The following is a 23,828-nucleotide window of genomic DNA, read 5'->3' on the forward strand; positions in this document are numbered from 1 at the left end:
ATTGGCCTAATTTCAATATTGTTGTGTCTCAGGGAATAGAGAGGCCCGAGGAGAGGGAGAGAGATGGGGGAATGGCCGGTCGGTGGAGCAGTCAGAACACACACAACATTTATTGATTAAGTTTGCCGTCTTATATGGGCGTGGTTCGTGGCGCCCCAAAACAATTACAATAGTAACATCAAAGATCACAGATCACCATAACAAATATAATAATAATGAAAAAGTTTGAAATATTGCAAGAATTACCAAAATGTGACACAGAGACACGAAGTGAGCAAATGCTGTTGGAAAAATGGCGCCGATGGAAAAATGGCGCCGATAGACTTGCTCGATGCAGGGTTGCCACAAACCTTCAATTTGTAAAAAATGCAATATCTGCGAAGCGCAATAAAGCGAAGCACAATAAAACGAGGTATGCCTGTACAGTAAGTAATCCCCATGACCACACTTTAAACAGTAAAGGCAAAAGCAAATACTGAATGCCACCAGTAAGGTGAGTGCCACCATATCATGTGTACTGAGTTAGGTAGGAATCCTGTGGAACATAATATGTGAATATGTAATTGAAGACTATATCATAATACATACACACAACGGGACTAAATTAAGGTTTCATAAAAAGCCTTAATTCCAGCATTTCCAAACTACTGAGTACTTGACTTTGCAACCTTAATAATGTTCTTTTAACAGAGTTTGCATTTGTAACTATATACATTTGCTTAAATTATCATCCTCTCATTACTGATGTCTTGTCTGGACAATGGTTTCATTGTCTTAACCTCTGTATTTTGAACACTTTGTCTGGATATGCAAATCTTTGCAGTATGACCTTGATAAATAGTAGGAGTTTGTATAATTTAGATTAGTTCAGTAATTGTTTGGACCAGATGCCAGAAACAGCCCCAGGGAATATAGCATTCATTCAGAAGACATAGCTGTTGTTACGCAATGTAAGGTCAGGACAAAGCAACAACTTGTAGCCAAGAGGACATTCTGCTGATCTAGCCTTAGACATCAACAGCAGGTAACTGCTGCCTAAGAGGATGGGCTGATTCCAGGAATTTCACTGAATGCTGAGTTTGGCACTTTAGAGTCACCTTTTCTAAAATGCATTGTAGAAACAAAGCCAAATTGAAGTGGCAAAAAGTACTCCTGCAGATTGCAGATATGACAAACAACCTTTCACTTTGCTTCCTTTTGGTGGTGTGGGAAGGCACATGCCTTTTTTGCTTTTCAAATTATTGTAAGGTAAATTGTGTGATGGAGATTACAATATTTGTTGCTCTTCAGACATGTTTACTCTTCTACTCCGGGCATCTAGTTCTGAAAATGGAAGGAAATGAAATTTTAGCTTTGATGTGTATTGTATATCACAAGGAGCCAAGCAGGAGAGATCACTAGAGAGAGGCTCAAAAGAAGAGCCATCTAAGAAGTATATGATAATATGTTACTAAATCTGTAACAAGATCCAATGAGAAGCAAATTTGCACGATGCCACAGGAAGAAACTTGTACTATTTTTTTTTTAATTTAGAGTCAGTGGAATATGTTATCTGGCTACATATCAATATCATTCTTGCTGTGGGAAACAGTGCCATAAAAGTGCACAAACTTTGCATATGGCGCATTCAGTCCTTGAATGCACTGGAGTAGAGCTCAGTGACTAAGGCTAAATGTATTGGGGATGGGATCAAACATTTTTTTCTACCACCTTCCCCATCCTGATCGCAGGAGTAAGTGACAGTGTTTGATCCCCCTACCTCAGCTGTTTTGATAGTCACTCTCCATCACACCTGTGACATGGCTCCTCTGTTGGCAGCATGGGAAGAAGTGGCCTAGACCCAGCTGTGCTAATATTACACCAGTGGAAGCAGTGAGGCCTGCAATGGGTCTTTTTGAAACTCTAACCCTAACAGGTCAAATCCTTCTCTAGAAGCTAGAACAAGATCGTTCTTATTACTGTTTCCAGCTACCAGAATTTTTCTTTTTTTAGCAGATGTGACAGAACAACTTGTTTCTGCATCCAAATCTACCTCTTCACAAGAGATAAAAATCTCACAGAATAATTAGACACAAGTTCAAAGAAATTATGATGTTGTATAGACACCTGGGGCAGACTTCAAGTTCTTCTAGTGGACACATGAAGTGCAGCTTGAGACTAACTTTAAGTTAACTGATAAAGGGCATGCCTGCACATACATTTGATATGGGATTAGTTTACTTGTGAGTAAACTACTTACAAATAAACACTCCCGGGCAGGTATCTACACATGCAGGGACACAGGAGCAGATTTGCTGCTAATGGCTCCTGCTGCCACCACGGGAAACTCTAAGCTACCCCAGGAGTTGGCAGGGAGCACCGAGCCAGGAGACAGCTGAGGCTGGGACATTACACCCTGCCTCCAGGGGCTGCCTGCTGCTAGCTTGCTGCTTGCTGCCCTGCTGGCAGGTCAGGGTAGGGGCCTGAGACCTACCCCACCCCTGAAGCTCTTTCCAAACCCCTGTGCCTTTGTCACTTGATTGGGGCATGGGGCTAGGACCTGCCCGACACCAGGACAGTTCCCAGCCCCTGCCCTGTGGTTGCGGGATGGAGGGTGGGGGGCTCGTTCCCTGCTCAGCTCCATGGGCATGGAGCTGGGTGCAGAACAGGGAGCTGCTAGCAACAGCTCTGTGACCATGGGACTAGCACTGGGAAAACCTTATCTCCCAGCCCAGTCTCCATGACTGTGGGGGACAGCACCAGGAGACCCTTATTTCCCAGCACCAGCTCCACAGTTGTGGGGCTGGTGCTAGAAGATCCTTATCCCCTAGTGCTGGCTCCACGGTCATGGGACCAGCACCAGCAGACCCTTATCTTCTAGTGCCAGCTTCACTCATAGGGCTGGCATAGGGATATCCTAATCTCCCAGCCCGAGCTCCATTGGCCCTGTGACTGTAGAGCTGGCACTGGGAGATAAGGGTTTCCCAGCATGAGCTTCGTGACCACAGAGCTTGGGCTGGGAGATAAGGATCTACTAGCAATGGTCCTATGACTGTGGAGCTGGTGCTGGGAGATAAAGATCTCCCAGCTCCCAGGCCCTGATCACAGTTTTAGAGGTCTGGGGTTCTAGAGGGAGCTTAAATGCCCCTTTCCCTCCTCAAAATTACTGCTGGTTGCAACTGTGGACTACAAATCCCAGAGGCATCTGGAAACAGGAAGAGGAAGTGATGAGCAACCTTGCAGAGTCCTGCTGCTGTAATTCTGGACTGCAATCCCAGAGACCTTGGGGACAGCACTACTACAATCAGAGTGGGTATGGAATTACTTATTTAGCATTATCTATAGTATTAGTAATATATAGTGACATAATGTTGTTACTCTCATGGCAAGAACAATAGTGCTCACTCAGGGCTGCAGAGGAGCTTACTAGTATAACTGTACTGCAAGGCAATGTACTCAGTTGAAAGAAGGCAGAGAACAGGTTAATTATCTTGAGGCCAGCTGAGATTTAGGATGAATCTAGACTGACTACAGTCAGCTACTGAAACTATTTGGAAGGCTGCACAGGCATGTATTCTTAGCTGCTTCACTGCTCTAGTGGGAAACACAGATTCAGACTGTGTCATGCAATGCTGGTCCCCAATCTAACTGTCGGATCTGATACATGTTATGCTGGGGAATCTATTCTGTCTAATGAGCATTACAAGACACCCAGGCAAACACAGATACAAGGAAAGATAGAAACTTTAAAATCTTTTTAGATTCTGACCTGTATGAGATTTGAAGGCTTCTTGAGTTAGGACTCTATTTGTATAATACCCTGCTGTCCCAAAGGACATGACTCAAAATACAACACAGTTGAGTAATTAAATATTAGTTTGAAGCCAGAAACACTACAACTATAACTTTAAATTGCTATGCAACAGTAGGAAGAAATAATTTCCCTTCCTCTATAGAGTACAAGAAATAATTATCTATTAATGACCACAATAAAATCTGACTATAACAGATGCTAAAATACCTAATGTACTCATTATCCCAAGACACTCACTGATCAGCTATGCACATCCCTTTTGTTATGCAAAAAAAATGCAGCAGCTTTAATGTACATTACAAAAATTCAAAGGCAATAAAAATAAGCATGTCTTTCAGTTAACATACTATATAACAGCAATCAAACATTTCAAGGAAGTATAAACAACTGCCATTTAATCAGTTTTGCAGAAATTATGCACTCAGAATCAGAACATAACACATATCTTTTCCTGCTGTTCTTCTATACAATCAAGCTAATAGCAAACAAGTTCTTTCTGCCTCTGAATCTTATTATATGCAGTATTATTATGTGATTCTTGATGCCAAATGTTACCTCTTTAGTCTGTGAATGCTGAAACCCTGAGTTCCATATAGCTGTATTTAAAATGTAACCACATTGGTGCATCAAATCAGTTTAAAGTAATATTCTTTCTTAATCCAACAAAGGCAAGCTAAGTTTTAATTCTGTTTTTACTGTATTTACTTGAATATAAGGTGATGCCCCAAAAATGAAATTCTTCATATGAAAAAATGTGCAATTTGTTATAATTTTCCAGGTATAGAATCTAATATTGGAGGTCTGTCTTCAATTTGTCCCTCTCCTACTCTTACAGCAGGAAAAATAAATCTGGGGTGTCATCTAACCCCTTGGCCTCTGGCCTCCGCAACTTCTTTCCCCTAAAGTCCCTTCCCCCCCTTCCTTATTATCAGACCTGCTGTCCCTGAGCACATGGAAGAGAGAAGCAAGTTTGAAAACACTGACCTAGAAATAAAAATACCTGAAGTAACATGTACATAGGGAAATTATTACAGGTACACATAAACTTGTCTCACCCCAAAATGATGCATTTCTCTTCTTTTTAAAAACTGTTGCATAAACACGTCTAAGCAGCACTTCTATACCTGCCTATATATAGTACAAATTATGTATAACATTAGCTCAAAGCCAAAAGGCTCATGATTTACCATCTGGTTCATTGGGCTGGGCTGGGCTGGGCCCTACCAGAGTCAACAGCATTTCAAACCATGTTGACCCCACAGCTCAGCTCTGCTCAGTATGTGTGTGTACTTCAGATATTCCCACCCCTCCCCACCATGAAGGATCCATATACTAATTAGTCCCCCCACTCATGACTGGAACCAGGTGTTCTTGTCACAGGTCCTGGGATCCTCCAAAAAATGATATGCAAATGAGGCATGGGGCAACCTGGTCCACCTCCACCTCATGGAGGGCACAGCCACACTAATCATGTGCAACAGGCTAAGAGAGGAGGTGACAGAGGGATTCTGGGTAAGCTGTTTGGGGCCCCTTCCAGTGATGTCTGCCAGACATTTAAAACTGGTTAGAAAACAGGAATCACTGGGTATGTCTACACAGGATGCTTTACTGTGTATTAGACTAATCTAATGTACAGTAAAGCATCACCATCTACATGTGCACAGAAATTACTGCACAGTAGATTAGCCTCATGAACCATTTTCTAGTACCTGTAGATACAGGAATGATAAAATCAGTGCATTAAACTTAAGCACCAAAGTGCATGTGTTAGCCTAGGCAGCAGGGGGCCTAGGCAGCTGGTTATCCTAGGCAGCAGGGGGCCACAGGGAGCAGGGAGAGCTGTCCTGGTTTAGCAGGATGCTGCCTCCCAGCTATGTGGACACTGGGACCCGTCCCAATCTCCACATGGCTGGGAAAGCTGTCCCAGCTGCCGCCTAGCCACATGGACATTAGGACGGGTCCCAATCTCCATGTGGTTGGCAGGCCACATCCCGCAGAGATTGGGACCAACCCCTGTGCTACCTGACAGCCCAGGGCTGGCACCTGCGGCAATCTGGAGCTTCCCCTAGCTGCTGCCTGCTGTTGTTGGGCAGAGCAGGGCAGGAGCAAACTGAACTCTCATTGGGAGCAAATTTTCTCCCAATGGGTGTATGGTCAGATGCATGCAGAGGCGCAGCTTGATGCACCTGAATTTTCAGGCACATTAACTGCATGCGTAAATGCACCCACTGGAAGTGGGAAAGAAAGGCACAGCTCAGCTGTGGGAGTAAAGAGGAAGTTGAAATGTATTCAATGTAGTGGCTCACATGACTTGAAAAAGAGTTAGCACAGGCCCCTCACACATTGAGGAAGGCATTGATACTGGTGGCAATGTTCTCCTCTGCAGCCGGGGGGTGGGATGTAGGGATGTGTAGTGCTGTGGCAAGTAGCCCACCAGGAGGTGGTGAAGGTTGTGGGACAGTCCAGGTTTGCCCTCTGTGCCATCATAGCTCAGGATCCTGAACCAGAATCACAGGTGTGCCCAGGGCACCAGCAGAATCAGTAGCAGCTGGGCATAGTGGTTCAGATAGCCCTCTGACTGTGCAAACAGCTCATTGCTGTCATTAGCTCAATGTGTCATTACCCAGGACACATGCAGCAGGGGAATGCTTGGGACACAACACCGGCATGGGGGTGGCTGTCCCTGTGACGCCTCCCTGGAGATGCCCCTTGCAGGGATGGTGGTGGCATGGCTAGCCTCTCACCCTTTTTCTAGGAGCCCCACACATCCCAAGCCCAGGTGCCATGGGCTGGGCAGCCGCTCAGCAGAGAAATTGGTCTGCAGGGGTGGGGAGTTCTGGGGCTGTGGCAGCAGGTACTGCCAGCACCCTGGCCTGGCCTGCCCTGAGTAGGGGGCAGGGGAGGCAGGGTTCCTCCCCTGTAGCCAGAATCCAGTGGGCCATTGAGCCCAAGGGGAGCAAGTGGAACCAGGGGGCTTGGCCAGCAGCCGCCTGGGCCCAGCCATGCCTGGAAAACTTACCAGGGTCCCTGGGCACCAGCGCACAGTCAACCTACAATCTGAGGCCAGGCATTACAGGGCCTCTGGTGCACAGCGTCTTGTCTCTGCAATGTTGCAAAATCACACAAAGGGTTTCTGTCTCTTTCCTCTGCAGCACCAAGATCTGGACGTGGAGGAGAGGCTGCAGGGCCCTGTGGGAGTGCCACAGCAGGGTCACCACTGCTGGAGTCACCCAGATGTGCCAGCTGTGCCAGCAGCACACCAGGAATTGGACCCTACTGCTCCAGCAGCTGGTGGCAGTGATTGAGAACTAGGTGGTGCAAGAGCAGGCACAGCAGCAGGTGTGGGAGATGCAGGACCTGGCCTGGTGGGATGAAGTCATTACCCGGGAGACTGCCCAGGAGGAGGCACAGGATCAGGCACAGTGGGAGCACTGGGCCTGTCTGGAGGCCCGGGAGCAGTGCCCTGTGGAGTTGCTGCAGCAGCAACTGTCTAGACAGGGCCCCTGGATCCCACCTGCCACCCCACAGAAGGCCCCCACCTGAACCTTGGAGGATGTCCTCTGCCATTTTCCATCTTTGTTGCAGCCTTTGGACCTGTGGGGGAACTGTCTGCAGGTAGGGTATTGGCCACCTGCCCTTGAGCTCTGCATGTTGGGCACCCCTACTGTACAGCCTCCCCACTCCGAAATCAGAGAAAGACTGAAACTGATGTATATAGTTTTCAGTTTGGGATGAGGGTTTTTTATTGGTGAAGGGTGGTGGATGGGCTTTGTGTGTTCGGGAGGTTGGAGGGAGGGGCTCTGTTGGTTAAGCAGGGATGTGGGGGGATGGGGGTAGGGGCTGTGAGGGGAATAAAGGTTTTCATTACAAACGTGCATGTCCTGGAGTGGTGCTGGGGGGTGAGGGGTGGTAGAGGGTGTGGGGCAGCCATGTGGCCAGAGGCTGGAGCTCCCACCAGTGGTCACAGGGGCACATGACAGAGCTAGACTGACCTGGGCCTAAATTAGTTCATTATCCCTCAATGTGTAGACACCTGCCAAAAAAATACCACTTAATGCGCATTAGTTTAATGTGCATTAAATTTAAGCCCACTTAAATTCACATGTAGACACACCCAGTGATGACGGTGATGGAGATGACAATGAATACAGTGATGAGTGAAAAGATTGGGAAACAAGTAGTTTTCCCAGCTAATCTTGGGACATGATGGCCTTCATCTCTCTTTGAAAGGTAAGAATGTTCTCTTACGGGTTGGCTGATCTCCTACATAGGGCTGTAAACTAGGCTTGTTGTGGGATAGGGATGTAGAGGACAAAGAGAACCTAGGATCACCAAGCCACGTGCTGCATCAGCCCAGGTAAGTACTAAGGGGCCTAACAGGCATCAGGACGGCGGGGTACCAAGGGCACCCACTTGGGGCCTTAAATGTTTCTACACTAAAGCTAGGATCATGGGAAACAAGTAGAAGGAACTTGCATGCCTGCTTGCAAGCAATAACTTTAGCCTGGTTGGGCTAACTGAAACCTGGTGGGACCCTACTTACAACTGGGCAGTGAGCATTGAGGGTTAGAGGACTTGGGGGGGGGGAACTACTTGGGAAACAAGGACTTGGGAGGGGGAAAAACACTGAGGTGGTCCTTTGCATAACTGTGGTGGTTGAAGCTGATGGTGATGGGTGTGTGGGTGCATGGTGCAATTTTGTAATGGGCATGAGAATGGTGTAACTGTAAAAGTGTGTTTTGGATCATCAAGTGAACCACAGCAATCAAAAGACAGGTTGGTAAAGGTACAGCTATATATATATGTGTGTGTGCGCTTATGTATGTATGTATATATACATATATATGTATATTGTGTGTATACATATGTGTGTGTATATATACACATACAGACACAAATAAATATTTTTCCAGAGGAAAAAAAAAAAGGAATCAGTATCTTGGCCTTTTGGCTAAGATCAAGCATTTTTGGCACCAAGGAATCAAGGGTAGCAGCAGTTTAATGATAGACAATGTGTTTAGTGATGTGTCCATGTGTGCAAATGTAAGATGAGGAGCATTTTTTCCACATGTTGTTTGGGGGAGAGGGAAAAATCTTATCTTGTAGTCAAGTGAATATGGTAATTCACACAGCTATCCTTAGGTATTGCCAGCATTCTTCATTTGCTTAAATATGGTATAACAAGTTTCAGACTGAAGTAAATTTTGATAACAAAATGGATATATTCTTGACTATTTCTGTGATGAGATGAAATCTCATAACCTCCTACTAATGTCATGTTAGCATGGGTCCCCAGAAAGGAAACAAAATAAAACAAAAAAAGCAATCACCGTGCATACATCACATAACAATGAAGTCTATCGGATAATGATTATAACAGGTGGATAATCAGTATATGGATGCAGCTTTGTATTAGTGTTGCAATTCTAGTGCTGTAAGAAAATTGTGTTGGCCAGAACCAGAGGGGTTACTATCATGAGCAATAAATATATGCTCTTGGAGACTTCCAGACAATTGTCTAGCAATTAAGATTAGCTAATGCAAAGCTTGTAAGTTTGCAACCCAGAAGTGGAATTCGTCTGTCACAATTTAATCCAAGTGTTGAACCTAACTGTTTGTACTAATCATGGGATTGACTGGGCCCCAAAATAAGCAGAACTACAAGATTAGCTGATCTAACAGGTTTTTTAAAGGTCAGTCATAACAAGATCTGACTACCTAATATAATTAGCACATTCCAAGGAATCTAAGGAATAAGAAACCAAGGGGTTGAGCTTGGGCAGAGTAATGCTAATTTCAAACCTCAAAGTAATGGGGTGTAATTTGCTTATTGGGTGAACCCAAGTTCAGGCAGTAACCTTTCATGATAATTTCTAACACCTTTTAATCAAACAGGGTAACAACTATAGGGGAAGATTGTGAGTGGCTCTAAAGCCAACAGATTAGCATAAAATAAGGCATAAAGGAATATGCATGTTAAATGGCCAGTTAGAAGGATGGTTCAGAAGGACCATTGCGGTACCAAGCCTGGATCCCGGACTTCCAGTGTGAGCGAGGACCAGATCCTGACCAAGGGACTTTCCTGGTGACCCCTCGGAGACCGTTGATCGGGGACATCTGACTTCGTTGGAACAACTTGGTGCGCACCTGGCATAGAGGGACTGCCGATAAGTTGCCAACCCCATGTGGGAACTCTTTGTCATTCTGTCTATCTGTTGTTATTATTCACTATTAGATCTTTATTACTGTACTATCTGTTTATAGCATTAACCTTTCTGTTAACTGTTGTATGATAAACTATCAGTAAATTTGCCTTTACTTCGCTCCCGACTCGCCTCCTTGATCCCGAACCCAGCAGCCTAATGGCTGATATGCTCACAGCGCCTAGCCGGCCTGTGACAGAAAATGGCAAAAATAGATGCAAAGACATTAAGATTTTTTTGGCCCTGAAATTATACTCTGCTGTGATTTTTGGCAATAGTGAGGGTTTGAACATGGTAGTATACATCCACTTTTGCAGAACCACCAGGCTTGTAATAACGTTATACAAGGTTAAAGGTAAATATTATGACAAATAGTGGGTTACTTGTGCTTACTGTTTATGTATATTAGAGTTTCACCCAGAGGCCCGAAGTGCTAGATGCTGTATTTAAGTAAGAGGCAGTTCTTTTTTGAAAAGTAAATAGCAAAGACATTGGAAGGGTGGCAAAAAGGGAGTATTATTATTCTTTTTAACACCTGGGGATCTGAGGTACAGAAAGAACAAGTCCTGGAAAGTGACACAGCTTCTAACACGGGTAGGAAATTATTTTGGATGGAGGGTTGCTTATTGAGTTTTGGTGAGCTCTCAAGGGCTGCAAGGGTAGCTCCACCCCTTGAAAGGTGCCCCACCCCCTGGACACCATCTTGGGACTGGAAGTTCTCTAACCCTGACCTTTGCCACCAGAAGTCCTTCCCCTTGCCCCCAAAGTACTCTTTTTGGGAGGGGGTGTTGCTAACCTGAAACCAGGAAAAAGACAAATTGTATACTAAGAAAAAAAATCAAACATCTACTATAACTTATTTAAATGGAAATTTTGTCCTGATTTATGTGTGTTTGCATAGTGTATCTAGATGTGATTGCGTAATAGCTCAAAATAGTCTTACTCTTGTATGTTGTGTGTGGGAGGTAAGGGAGCATATGTGGGGGGGTGTTTGGGGAGTGTGTGTGTGGGGCATGTCTGGGGTAATCACATCCTAGAATTACCCTTTTATGGAAGGGATGGTCAAAGAAGCCAAAACTCGCATAATGGCACCCACTCCGGAGTTTCAGGTTGACTTCTCTAATGCAAGTGTCTTGATACTGAAGGCCACCGCTAACTGGAAGGATCGATGAGAAGGCCACCTGCACCCCCAAATTCCTAATTTCACAGTTTGGAATAGTAAACCAAAAACTAACCTTTTCAATAGCTTATATAGAGTGCTCCATCTAGTTTAGTGTATGTTCACTGTCACTTTTTCAGCATGTCTTTTAATTGTTGCAAGTATTTTAAGGATGTGGCATGTTTGGCTAATTGTGGAGTTCCTGCTGTAGTTCCCTGCTGTAAAGGATGACTGCTCAGCACAGCATCTCACTCCATGGCACCTAAAATCCTGAGTAAGGAGGTTGCAGGCTGAGGTGGAACAACTTTGTGTAAGAGCTTTGGGTAAAAATTAGTGAAGTCTTTGGTTTGCACACTCCCATTCCCCTGTGGGTCTTGGAGATGTTCATTACTAGTGAACTTTATAAAAATGAAATACAGAAATGAAAGCAATCTGAAAAGGCTATGAAGTAGAAACTCCTCTTGTTTTTATAACCTAACTTAATTCATGGTTAATATGGATCAGAATGACAGACATTAATGTCAGCCATGAACATTAATCAAACATGTTTAAAACAGGAGCTGACCTTCCTAGCACATCATGTAGTTGCTGCCTTTCCTCTATTTTTTCCACTGCTGTTACTGTTGCATTTGCACTTCCACTGTATTCTTAGTGCTAAACAGTCTTGCTTTAATTCTCCTTAGTTTGCTCTCTGTGGCCAAGTGCTAGGTGTAAACGGTTTCATGGCATGGACCCCTCTGGACTTGTAGCTCTGCAGATCCCCTGAACACCTCATTCATGCTTCCAAAGTGGTATATGATTTCTTGAAGGTCTTCTGGTAAGTCAACAAAATTAGATACTTTCCTGGATATTCAAATGGACTAAGTGGGTTAGTGTGGCCCCAGCAATGAAACTTTATCCTACAGCTTATGAGCTTCTACCTGTACATGGAAGTTTCCATAGTATGAAGTTATCCTTTTCCAACAACACCAGTAGATGTGTATATATGTAAACTGAAGCACCAAGTGCATGCTGCTAAGCTATTATTTCCCTCACCACTGATATTGTCTCTGGGTAACAAGAAGAGCAACGTGATGAATCTATAACCCAAAGGAGAAATAAATACAAATAAGACTCACTATTTTTATTATGAATAAAAACTGAATAGAAATTCCTGTTTTAACATTGCAAATATAGCTATGTGAAACATGCATAACACAGTCCAAAATACTAGTAATCACTTGTTTTGTGTCCATGGTGTTTCTCATAGGGTGCATCTACATGCGCGTTTTATAGATTTCATATAAATTAGGGCTGGAAGAATATCTGGTCCAGCCCCCTGCCCAAGGGGCAGGAACCCACCTGGGGTCAGATCACCCCAGCAAGATAAGCATCCAAGTGTTTCTTAAAAGGTGTTCAGAGCAGGTGCTTGCACCACTTCTGGAGGGAGTCTATTCCAGACTCTGAAGACTTGGATGGTATAGAGGTTTTTCCTTATGTTCAGTCTAAAACAGTCCTCCATCAGTTTATTAGATCTTGTCTTCCCTTGGAGCGCCCTGGTCAACAGACGTTCTCCCAGTTCCTGATACACACCCCTTATATACTTATAGGCTGCCACCAAGTCACCCCTGAGCCTTGGCTTCTCCAGGCTGACGAGTCCCATGCCTCTCAGCCTCTCCTCATATGGCCTGTTCTCTTGACCTCTAATTATGTGCCAAAAATTGGGTACAGTAGGCCAGTTCTAGTTACTCCAGAGTAATTAGCTCCTCAGTAAAGCATCACAATCTACACATGCACTGGTATTAAGGCACAGTAAACTAATCAACTCTGCCATAACATAGTACTGTTGGGGACAGTACTAGCTTACAGTGGAGTCTTTAAGTACGATAATTAAGTGTGATCAAACATTTGTGTAGACAGTGACTGCTGGGCTCAAATTATGCCTAGTCAGGCCAGCCAGCCAGGGGCCAGACCCCAGCTCCAGCCAGCCTTTCCACCACCCAACGCCACACCTGAACCCCGGGGCTGAATCCCCATGGCCCGTGCCAGCCCAGGGCTGCTCTGTCCCGGCTCAATTTGCTGCTCTCCCAGGCACATGTGTAGATGCTGTGACCAAGAGCAGCTGACTCCAGCTTGAACTGCTCCGGAGGTTATTGTATCATATTAGTAGCATGTGTAGGTGCACCCAGAGTCGGGGAAACATTTTTGCATGTAGATTTCCAAATAAGCAAAAAAGCCAACTATGAAATATTTTCCAGGATGTTAAATGCCTGTTTACATCCTGGGGCACCTTCTATAGCAGCAGAAGTCCCACTCCTACCCCTTCAGAGCAGCTTTTACCACTCAAAGCTACACTTTGTTTCCTCAACGTGTTTAGTTTCTTTGGGACAAAAATAATTATGAAAAGCCAGTTCTCCTCTGGGAAATAGTGATTGAATTTTGTCCCATACTGCTTTGTATTTACTCTGCCTTTTTAGTTAAGTGCTATGTTGTTTGCCACTTTTTCATTTGTGCTTGTGCAATTTGTTGTGCAATATTGTCATCACTCTATGCTGTGTGTTTTGCAAAACAAGGTTTACAGGAATGACTGTAGTTTAAGTCTGCCTCCCTCTTTGTATTAAGCATCATTTGGATTCATGGAATTATTTTTCAGGCAGTATACTTTTAATTCTTGGCTTCAGCAGATTATTAAAGGCAATATTCTCAGCTAGTGTGAATTGGTGGATCAAAATACAGCCCATGGGCCAGATCCAGCCTGCCAGGCAATTCGACATGGCCCATGAGGCCCCTCTATAAGCCCTGGCCCTGGGCTGCCCCTCTGCAATCTGCAATCCTCCATGCAGGGGATGCAGCTCTGGTTGCCTGGCCTGACTCACCCCCACCCCTGAGCTAGGGGGCACTATAGAGAAGAAGCCTCTGCCTGGCAGAGGCTTTTGCCTGGTTACCCCCTGGCTGTTTCCCAGCCCTCCCTGCCTGCAAAAGTATAAATTTAGGTAAGAGCCCCATTGGGCCAGGGACTCCCATTGGGGGAATGGGGGCTGGGAATGCAGGGAGACACATGCTATGGGGCCAGACTGGGCTGGCTCAACACACTGCAGGAGTTGTATGCTATGGGGCTGGGTCGGGCTGGCCCTACATGTTGCCACTATGTGCAGTTGGGGACTCGGGCAGGAGTGCAACAGCTGTGGCTATGGAGCTGGCCCCATGCCCTGCCACCACATGCAGCTGGGGATTCAGGCGGGAACGCTATGGGGCCAGATGCAGCTGGCCCTGCTCACTGCCATCACGTGTGGCTAGGAATTCAGGAAGGAGTGTGGGAGTTGTGCATGATGAGGCTGGGTCAGGCTGGCCCCATTTGCTGCTTCCATGCATGGTACTGGGGTGGGAGCACAGGGAACTGCATGCTAGGGGGTCAGGTGGGGCTGGCCCCACTTGCTACCACCACATGCAGATCCAGGGGGCTTGCACACTCAGAGACTCTGAGGACCTCTCCCTCAACACATATACCCACACATACCATCCGTCACAATATCTCCAAACACACCTATACCTTCCCACAGCCCCACGTACATTCCCAAACCTCTCAATCCCCCATACCTATACCCTCCCACACACACCACCCCAATTACATGCCCCACACCCACACTGGTTCGCACCCAACCCACCCTCCCCAACCCCCCACACTCCACACATACAGTCCCCATCCACACCCCCCACAGACACTCCCTTACCTCCCACACACAACATACATGAGTAAGACAATTTTTAGTTATTATGCAATCACCTCTAGATACACTATGCAAACGCACATAAATCAGGACAAAGTTTCCTTTTAAATAACATTTTAAAAAGTTATAGTAGATGTTTGATTTTTTTAGTATACGATTTGCCTTTTTCCTGGTTTCAAGATAGCAACACCCCCTCCCAAAAAGAGTACTTTGGGGGCAAGGGGAAGGACTTCTGGTGGCAAAGGTCAGGGTTAGGGGACTTCCAGTCCCAAGATGGTGTCCAGGGGGTGGGGTACCTTTCAAGGGGTGGAGCTACCCTTGCAGCCCTTGAGAGATCACCAAAACTCATTAAGTGGCCCTCCAGCCAAAATAATTGCCCACTCCTGTGTTAAAAGCTTTCCAGGACTTGTTCTTTCTGTACCTCAGATCCCCAGGTGTTAAAAGGAATAATAATACTCCCTTTTTGCCACCCTTCCAATGTCTTCATCTCTCTTCGAAAGGTAAGAATGTTCTCTTACAGGTTGGCTTATCTCCTACGTAGGGCTTTAAACTAGGTTCTCTGGGGGACAGGGATGTAGAGGACAAAGAGAACCTAGGATTACCAAGCCACAAGCCATGCACTGGATTAGCCCTGGTAAGTTCTAAGGGGCCTGAAAGGCATCAGGACAGGGGGTACCAAGGACACCCATTGGGGGCCTTAAGTGCCTCTACACTGATGCTAGGAGCAAGGAAAACAAGCAGGAAGAACTTGCACTTCTGCTTGCAAGCAATAACTTTAGCCTGGTTGGGCTAACTGAAACCTGGTGGGACCCTATTCACAATTGGGCACTGAGCATTGAGGCCTACTGGTTATACAGATATGATAGAGTGTGGCAAAAGGAGGTAGTGGTGTTGCTCTCTATGTTAAGGAGCAATGCACATCTTCTATAGTCAAGATGGGATCAGAGGAGGAGAAAATTGAGGTACCATGGATCAGAATACAAGAGGGTCATTGGGAAAGGGACTTGGTAGTGGGGATCTACTACATGCTGCCAACACCAGAAGGATGAGATACACAGCCTAGCCCAGAGGCCCATCCACCAGTACCACAGCCAGGGGGTTGCAAGATCAAAGCCAGGCAAAGGTCCAGGACCTCCAATGTCCTAGTTCAAAACAAACAAAACAAGAAAACCTCCAAATTGTTATATGCTGGGTGTACCAGGTCTCCTCTCTGACATTGGACCTGTGCCCCAAATACTGTGCCTTCTCTGTTGCTGTACCTGTGCACCCCCAACCCTGTGCCTATGCAGGCACCAAAGTTCCCACACTATGGTGGGGCTCCAATGAGGCCTCTGCCTCACCCAAACCACTGGTGTTATTCAATTAAAAAAAAAAAAAAAAATGAACGGTCCTGTCCCTGGGCAATAACTGCCACTACAAGAAAATGTGATTAAAGAAAGCAGCATGCTGGCTTACATTTACACAGGGTTTTATGCTTTGGCTTCCCACCATTGGCTACAGTCCTTCTGGGGTTGCTGCCGTCTCTCAGGGGTCCTCTGTAGTTCCCCTCCTCCAGTTTGGGCTGCTCACAAAACCTCTCTGCAGAGCTCTGGGACATATGCCTTCCCCTTTGGCTACTGGCCTCCACTGCCATCCAGCTCGGGGTTTTTATAGTCCTGGTCTGCCCCCTTCTGGTCAGCTGACTTGCTGTCCAGGCTTAGCCTTTAACCCCTACCTTACCAGCCAGCTGTGCCCAGAAAGCTAGAGTCTTAAATGGGCCGACCTGCCTTCTGGTAACAGGGCTAGGGTTCCCTGTTACAAGGGGGCAGCTACAAAAGAGCATACCTCCTTGGCTTGCACTTGCAGGGAATCAGTTAGGAAGGCCAAAGCAGCCATAGAACTCAGGCTGGCAATAAAAATTAAGGACAACCAAAAGTCCTTCTTCAGGTATATAAGGAGCAAAAAAGAAGGTGCAGAGTAACATAGGACCCCTACAGGACAGGCTAGGGCAACTGGTGACAGATAGGAGGGACAGGGCTGAACTCTTCAATGAGTTTTTTGTCTCTGTAGTTCTGAACACGGATCAAGACAAATCTCCCTATTGCATTATAGATAGGTACAGGAGGAACACCAGCCCACCAACATTCTCTCTGTTCCTGATGTACACCCCTTATGTACTTACCTGTTGCCACCAAGTCACCCCTGAGTCTTGGCTTCTCCAGGCTGGAGAGACCCAAGCTTTCCAGCCTCTTCTCATAAGCCCTGTTCTCTTGACCTCTAATCATATGAATGGCTCTCCTCTGGATTCTCTCAAGTGATCTAGTAAAGGAACACCTGGAGGGACTGAATGTGTTTAATTCAGCAGGCCCGGATGATCTTCATCCAAGGGTGCTGAAGGAATTGACCAGTGTCATGGCAGAGCCACTGGCACAGCTGTTTGAGCACTCTTGGTGCTCAAGTCAGGTTCCAGAGGACTAGAAAAGGGCCAGTGTGGTCCCTATTTTCAAGAAGGGGAGGAAGGAGGATCTGGGTAATTATAGGCCAGTTAGTCTCACCTCTATCTTTGGGAAAACCTTTGAAAAAATTATGAAGGAGCACATTTATGGAACCCAGCATTAAAAACAGTGCAGAAAGGCAACCAGCATGGGTTCACAGCAGGTAGATCCTGCCTGACTAACCTCATTTCTTTTTATGACCTGTCACAAAATGCTTAGATACAGCAGTCGCGGTAGATGTCATCTACTTGGATTTTAAGAAGGTCTTCAATACGGTATCTCATTCTATTCTCAGAAACAAATTGAGAAGCTGTGACATAGATGATTACATGGCCAGGTGGGTGGCAAATTGGCTTAAGGGTCACACCCAGAGAGTGGTGGTAGGCAGGTCAGTATCAACCTAGAAAAGTGTGGGCAGTGGGGTCCCGCAGGGCTCGGTACTTGGACCTGTGCTATTCAATGTCTTCATCAGCAATTCGGATGAGGCCGTGGAAAGCACTCTGTCCAAATTCACAGATAAGATGAAGTTATGGGATAAAGTTAACACATTAGTGGGAGGGGATCAAATCCAGGTGGACCTGGACAGGTTGGAAAACTGGGCAGAAAAGAACAGTATGCAGTTCAACAAAGACAAGTGCAAAGTGCTGCATCTAGGGAGAAGGAATCTCCTATAGGAACACACCTATAGGTTAGGGGAGGACCTTCTCAGTAGCACAGCAGCAAAAAGGGATCTCAGAGTTATAGTTGACTCCAAGAGGAATATAGGAATATGAGCTGTCAATGTGATGAAGTAATCAGTAAAGCTAACTGCATTATATCATGCATTAGCAGGTGAATCACAAACAGGTCCAGGGAGGACCTCTATGCAGCACTGGTCATGGGGGCAGCAAGAAATAGGAGATGCTCTGTTTACCACGGCACCCCTTGGAATAACCAGGAACAATGGCCACAAACTGACAGACAGCAGATTTAGGTTGGACATCAGGAAGAACTCAGAATCTGGAATGGGCTTCCAAGGGAAGTGGTGCTCTCCTCTGCCTTGGGAGTCCTTAAGAGGAGACTGGATAAGCACCTTGCTGGGGTCATATGACCCCAGGGCTCTTTCCTGCCCAGGGCAGGGGGTCAGGCTTGATCATCTATTGAGATCCCTTCTGAACCTAACAACTATTAAACTATGAACTATTACCATATGGCAATGACTATGGTTATCATTGAAAGAGCTGGACCTGTTGTCATATTTTCATTAAAGGCAAATCCCACTTTACCTTGGTTCCATGTGCAGAAGCAATGAGAGGCCCAATCCTTTTTTTTTTGGCGGAACCTGCCTGTGTCTCCCACAGTTGGGAGTTAAGCTGCTGGCGGTCTGAGCAGCGCCTTAGCTGCAGGGGGCCCTGGCCCTTCCCTCCGAAGGTCACTGCCACCACGAAGAGAAGGACTGGGGCCCCCGCAGCTATGGGGCTGCTTGGCCCGCCGGAAGCTCTCCCCCCAATCATGGGAGATACAGGCAGGCTCCATGAAAAAGAAAAAAAAAGGATTGGGCCCCTCACTGCAACATGGATGGAAGCCCCTAAATTGAAACAGTGGGTTTTTAATAGTCACAATTAAAAACCCACCATTTCAATTGAGGAGACTAAACCCCGGTCATGTGTAGAAGCGCCCCAACATGCTTGCCAACTCTGTTTGCAGAGCTGTCTCTCCTGAGTTTGTTTTCTTGTGTTCTCATATGTTACAAAACTCAGTAAAAGCCTGATGGAAAGTTGTGATGTTCACATACTTCTTCAGAAAGTTTCACACTGAATGGATGGTTTTCACAAGGACATTTGCTGAAAACAACCCCAAACAAACAACATGCAAATTGGGAAAGAAGCATATTAATGCCCAACTGACAAAGGAAGGATCTTTTTTTGTTAGCATTTCATTCAGACTTTGGTAATTGCCTTGGGAACAAACTGCACATAGAAATTTTCTCCTGTTGCTTGTCAGGAAACAGGGAAAGATGTATACCATTCTTGACCCAAATGTATAACTGTGAGGCTCTCCTCTCAAAGCAATGACCAAGTTATTTTGTTCTGTATTTCCAGTTTGCTTATTACCACAAAATCACCTCTTAATCCTTTAAAAAGTAACAAATCTGTATTTGGGGCCTGATTTCAGTGTAAATCAGGATTTTCCTCTTAGTTATAGTAAATTAAATAAACTCTACTGTACTATAATATTACCCTACTCTAAAATCAGTGTAAACAGAGGTAACATCAATTTTGTATACTTATATAATTTTTTTCTCAAAAAACCAGAAAAAAATAAGTTCTTGCTGCTTTGTATAAGTAAAATGATTTTTCTACTCTTTATGATGTCTAAGCATAATCTACAATTTCTTGATAACAATCATATTTTTCATGTACTATACAAATTAACCATTTCTTTCAGCAGATTCCAATCTCAGTAACTAGCACACTTGTGTAAAGTCAGGTGTTCTGTCCAAGTGAAAATTAGATCAGAATCTATTCTACCTGTATAGAATAGATGAAACCATCTATACTACACAGGTAGAATAGATTCTGACATACAACTTAAAATGGACATAATTAATACATTCATAGTACTAGGGTTGAAAATGACTAAATTAATTATTTTCTTTTTTCAGAAAACATGAAGAGGCTTTCTCTATTGTTCATTAAAGGAGAATAGTAAGTATTACAATCTTTGTTATTTACCAGCCTTCTAATTTCACATCAGTACTGTACCAAGATACATGACAAGCTACAGAAAAAAATTTACAAAAATCACTGATGTGACTATTCACTGTATATGTTGGTTATTAATTACAGCAGGTATCTAACTCTTAAAAGAGTTCTAAGAAGAATGTAATGACATGTATAACATCATCATCTTTGAAATAAGCAGTTATTGGCTTTATATCATGATTTGGTCAAGATCTTTAAACTAAAAGATACCATTTCTGAATTCAATAAAAATGGATTGTTGTTTCAGAAAATATGGGAATTAGAAAGTCTTGTTCCTAGTAAAATAAACATTTTCAGGGATATGATGTATAATGAAAAATAACGACAGGATCTATGACTCTAGATCATTAGGAAAGTATGAATGTCATTTGAACAACCTATTTGTGATTCAGATATGTATCACAGTCAAGATATATCATTATTTCTGGTATACTACTTAGTAGCATTCATAATATTATAGTTATGGTTTCATCCCTAAAAAGATTAATTTACTAAAATGCCTATACAAGTTTGCACTTCTAAATCCTATGTCCCAGAAAAAACTTTTTTCTGGTTCTATCCATTACTAAACCACCACTGACTGATTTAACCAATTATTTTAAATCTGAATTAGAATGAGAATTCTGACTCCTGAATTTTATGTATAATGGAAATAGTATTTGAAATGAAGCTCTGTGACTTATTCTCTTTAAAGTCCATGGAAATTCATTCCATCATCTGCTGGAGTTCCTGTAAGTTTACATACAGAACCAGGATTACACATTCATTGAAAAAGTCTAAACTAGATAGTTTTTCAGCAGTGAAAGTTATAGTGGAATAAATATAGTGGGAAAAGAATCCACTGGAAAATGGAAAATATTATTTTTCCTCTATCTTTTCATCTTTGTATAAACAGAGAGCTGGCACTTGTACTAATGAACTGCTTAACCTATTTCATCTTGTTTCCTCACAAGTTATAAATCAGGGCTAAATTCTGCTTGCCTTACTTTTAAGAACAATCCTGTTACTCGACTATAATAGGCTTAGATGGGTAAAGGTCTGCTCTGGTGGTAGAATGTTCCTCCAGCTGTAAATGGTACCTAGGGAATCATAGGTGGTCAGGCATGAGATATAAATGATAGACAAGATTCAGACTGGTAAACTAGGGACCAAATGGGACCTAAAGGGCATGTCTACATGAGATGCTAAATGTGCAGTAGCCTAATAATACTGTGCAGTAGCATGTCATAGCAGAAATAGTGCTGATACGCTACTACTGTGGAGTATTATTAGGCTACTGCACAGCAGTCTCACTAAAAAGGCATATGTCAGTGCTATTGTGCAGTAACTCTGGTTACTACACATTGATTTACTACTTGGTTATACAAATCAGTTATACACTCGGGTCCCAACTCTGGCATGAGACATGCGGGTGAAAGCCTGCTGCACCCCTGTGAGCCCAGGCACCCCACAGGAGAGACCCCAGGACACGCGATCAGCCCCAGCCTGCCCGCAGGTAAGCAGGGGCCTGTGGTGGGAGGGACATAGCCAGCTGGGAGGCAGCACAGTGGAGCCAAGTAGGGTCACTCCTCACCCCCCCAGCTCCTACTTTGCCCAGCTCCCCAGGAAGCCACACAATTTAAGCCTCGTGAACAGGCCATGCAAACAGGCACACTTCTGGAGCCGGTGCATGAGTTAGTGCAGGAATTTGGGCAGGAGGGTGAGAGGGAGGACCTGCGGCCCTGCCAGTGAGCCCCTTAAGGTAGGCAGTCCCATCAGTAGCCGGCCTATCAGTGGCATGATGCAGATGGGCACACACTGCACCTCGAGGTTCCCCTCAGAGTTTAAGGCCTCCCCCTCTGGCACCTCAGAGTCCTCCACCCAGATGGAACCCATGGTCCAGGCTCCATGCAGATGGAGCCCCTGGCTCTCAGCTGTGGGGGCTGCCTGGCACGTTTCCAGGCTCATGGGACTGGGAGCATGGCCACCTCCCCTTGCAGGGTTTGCTCCACTTTGGAGTCTCTGGGGTGCCAGACAGAGGAGCTCCAGGCCACAGTCCAGAGACTGCGTGCCATCAGGGATGGTGAGCAGGAGATCGACTCCTACTGCCAGGCCCTTCACCTCCTGTAGAGGAAGTGTAGACCAAGGTCACCTTCCAGGACAAGGGAGGATTCAGGGATCTCCTGTACTGTCCAGCCAGGTGGTTGGACCAATGTGGTCAAGGCCAGTCGCACCAATGTCCCATCCTCTCTGGGGCTCTGCAACAGGTAGGGACCTCTTGCAGCCCCAGTTGAGCCTGTGGAGATGCTAGGTCCGGCAGGCAAGGGAGGATCACCCACCCCTACTTTCCCTAAGATGAAACGCAGAGTGTTTGTCATGAGAGACTCCCTCCTGAGGGGGTAATCTGCTGCCCCGACTCCCTAGCCCAGGAGGTCTGCTACTTTCTGGGGGCCCACATCAAGGACATAGCAGAGAGGATGCCAAAGTTTATCCAGCCCTCCGACTACTATCCTATGCTCCTTATCCATATGGGCACAAATGACTTGGCTCGGAGCAATCCCAGTTGGGTCATGAGAGACTATAGGGCTCTGAGAGCAGGGCTTAGGGGGTTGGAGGCACTCGTGGTCTTTTCCTTGCTCCTTCCAGTTGTGGGTCATGGTCTGAGAAAGGAGAGCTGGATTGAGGTAGTCAACCAAAGACTGTGGTGCTGGTGTCACCATGAAGGCTTTGGCTTCCATGATCACAGTCCACTCTTTGGTGAGAGAGGCAGTGGTCTGCTGGGAAGAGACGGCCTCCACCTCACTCTGTGGGGGAGGATGCTTTTCTCAGCCAGACTGGCTGACCTGCTCAACTGGGCTTTAAACTAAGCCCACCGAGATTTGTGGGGATTATTGCCACTGCTAGCCCACTGGGCAACCCTTCTAAATCCAGAAGGCTAAGGCACTTAAGGGAACCCACCCCTACCCTAGCCCCGGAATGATCTGTGAGGAAGGCAAGAGCCCCCATTGGGACACTCGCCCGCCTGTACACCAATGCCAGAAGCTTGGGCAATAAACAGGAGGAACTGGTCCTCCTGCTAAACAAGAATAACTCTGACCTCATAGGGATAACAGAGACCTGGTGGGACTCCACCTATGACTGCGCCACAGGTATAGATGGCTATCCCCTGTACAGGAGTGATCATGCACATAAAAGGGGTGGGAGTGTAGCCCTCTATGTCAAGAACAGCTACACATCTGTCCAAATTGACATTGGTACTCAGGAGGGACAACTGGAGTCTCTCTGGGTCAAAATACATGGGGAACATAGCTCAGGAGACATCATGATAGGAGTCTACTACGGACCTCCTAACCAGAAACAAGAGCTGGATCAGGAATTCAGCAGGGAACTGGCTGAGGCTGCACACTCTCGGTGCACGGCTGTCATGGGAGACTTCAAGTACCTGGACATCTCATGTGAAGAGCACTTGGCCAAATCCGATCCGTCACAAAGCTTCCTCCTGTTCATGGATGAGTTCTACCTGACTCAAAAAGTCTATGGACCAAAGCATTGTTGGACCTGGTACTGGCCAAAGGGGATGACATAGTTTGAGACCTAAGACTTGATGAAAAGCTGGGTGATAGTGACCATGAGCTGATCACCTTTACTATTCATTGCCAAGCTGGTAAGTCAGTCAGCAAAGCAGAAGTCCTCAACTTCAGGAAAGCTGACTTTGACAAGCTCGTGGGCCCTAAGGGACCACGATTTGACTGGAAGAAGAGTCCAAGAG

The 23,828-nt window shown here is 45.5% G+C and overlaps 1 protein-coding gene across 4 annotated transcripts in view; it reads right to left on the reverse strand.

Moving 5' to 3' along the window:
* The window catches only part of TMEM117 (transmembrane protein 117), a 415,971-nt gene that overhangs the window by 43,571 nt on the left and 348,572 nt on the right, over positions 1-23,828 (reverse strand). The gene's annotated exons all lie outside the window — the stretch shown is intronic.

Source organism: Crocodylus porosus, unplaced genomic scaffold (assembly GCF_001723895.1).
Source record: "Crocodylus porosus isolate Cpor-Errol unplaced genomic scaffold, CroPor_comp1, whole genome shotgun sequence".
Lineage (NCBI taxonomy): Eukaryota > Metazoa > Chordata > Crocodylia > Crocodylidae > Crocodylus > Crocodylus porosus.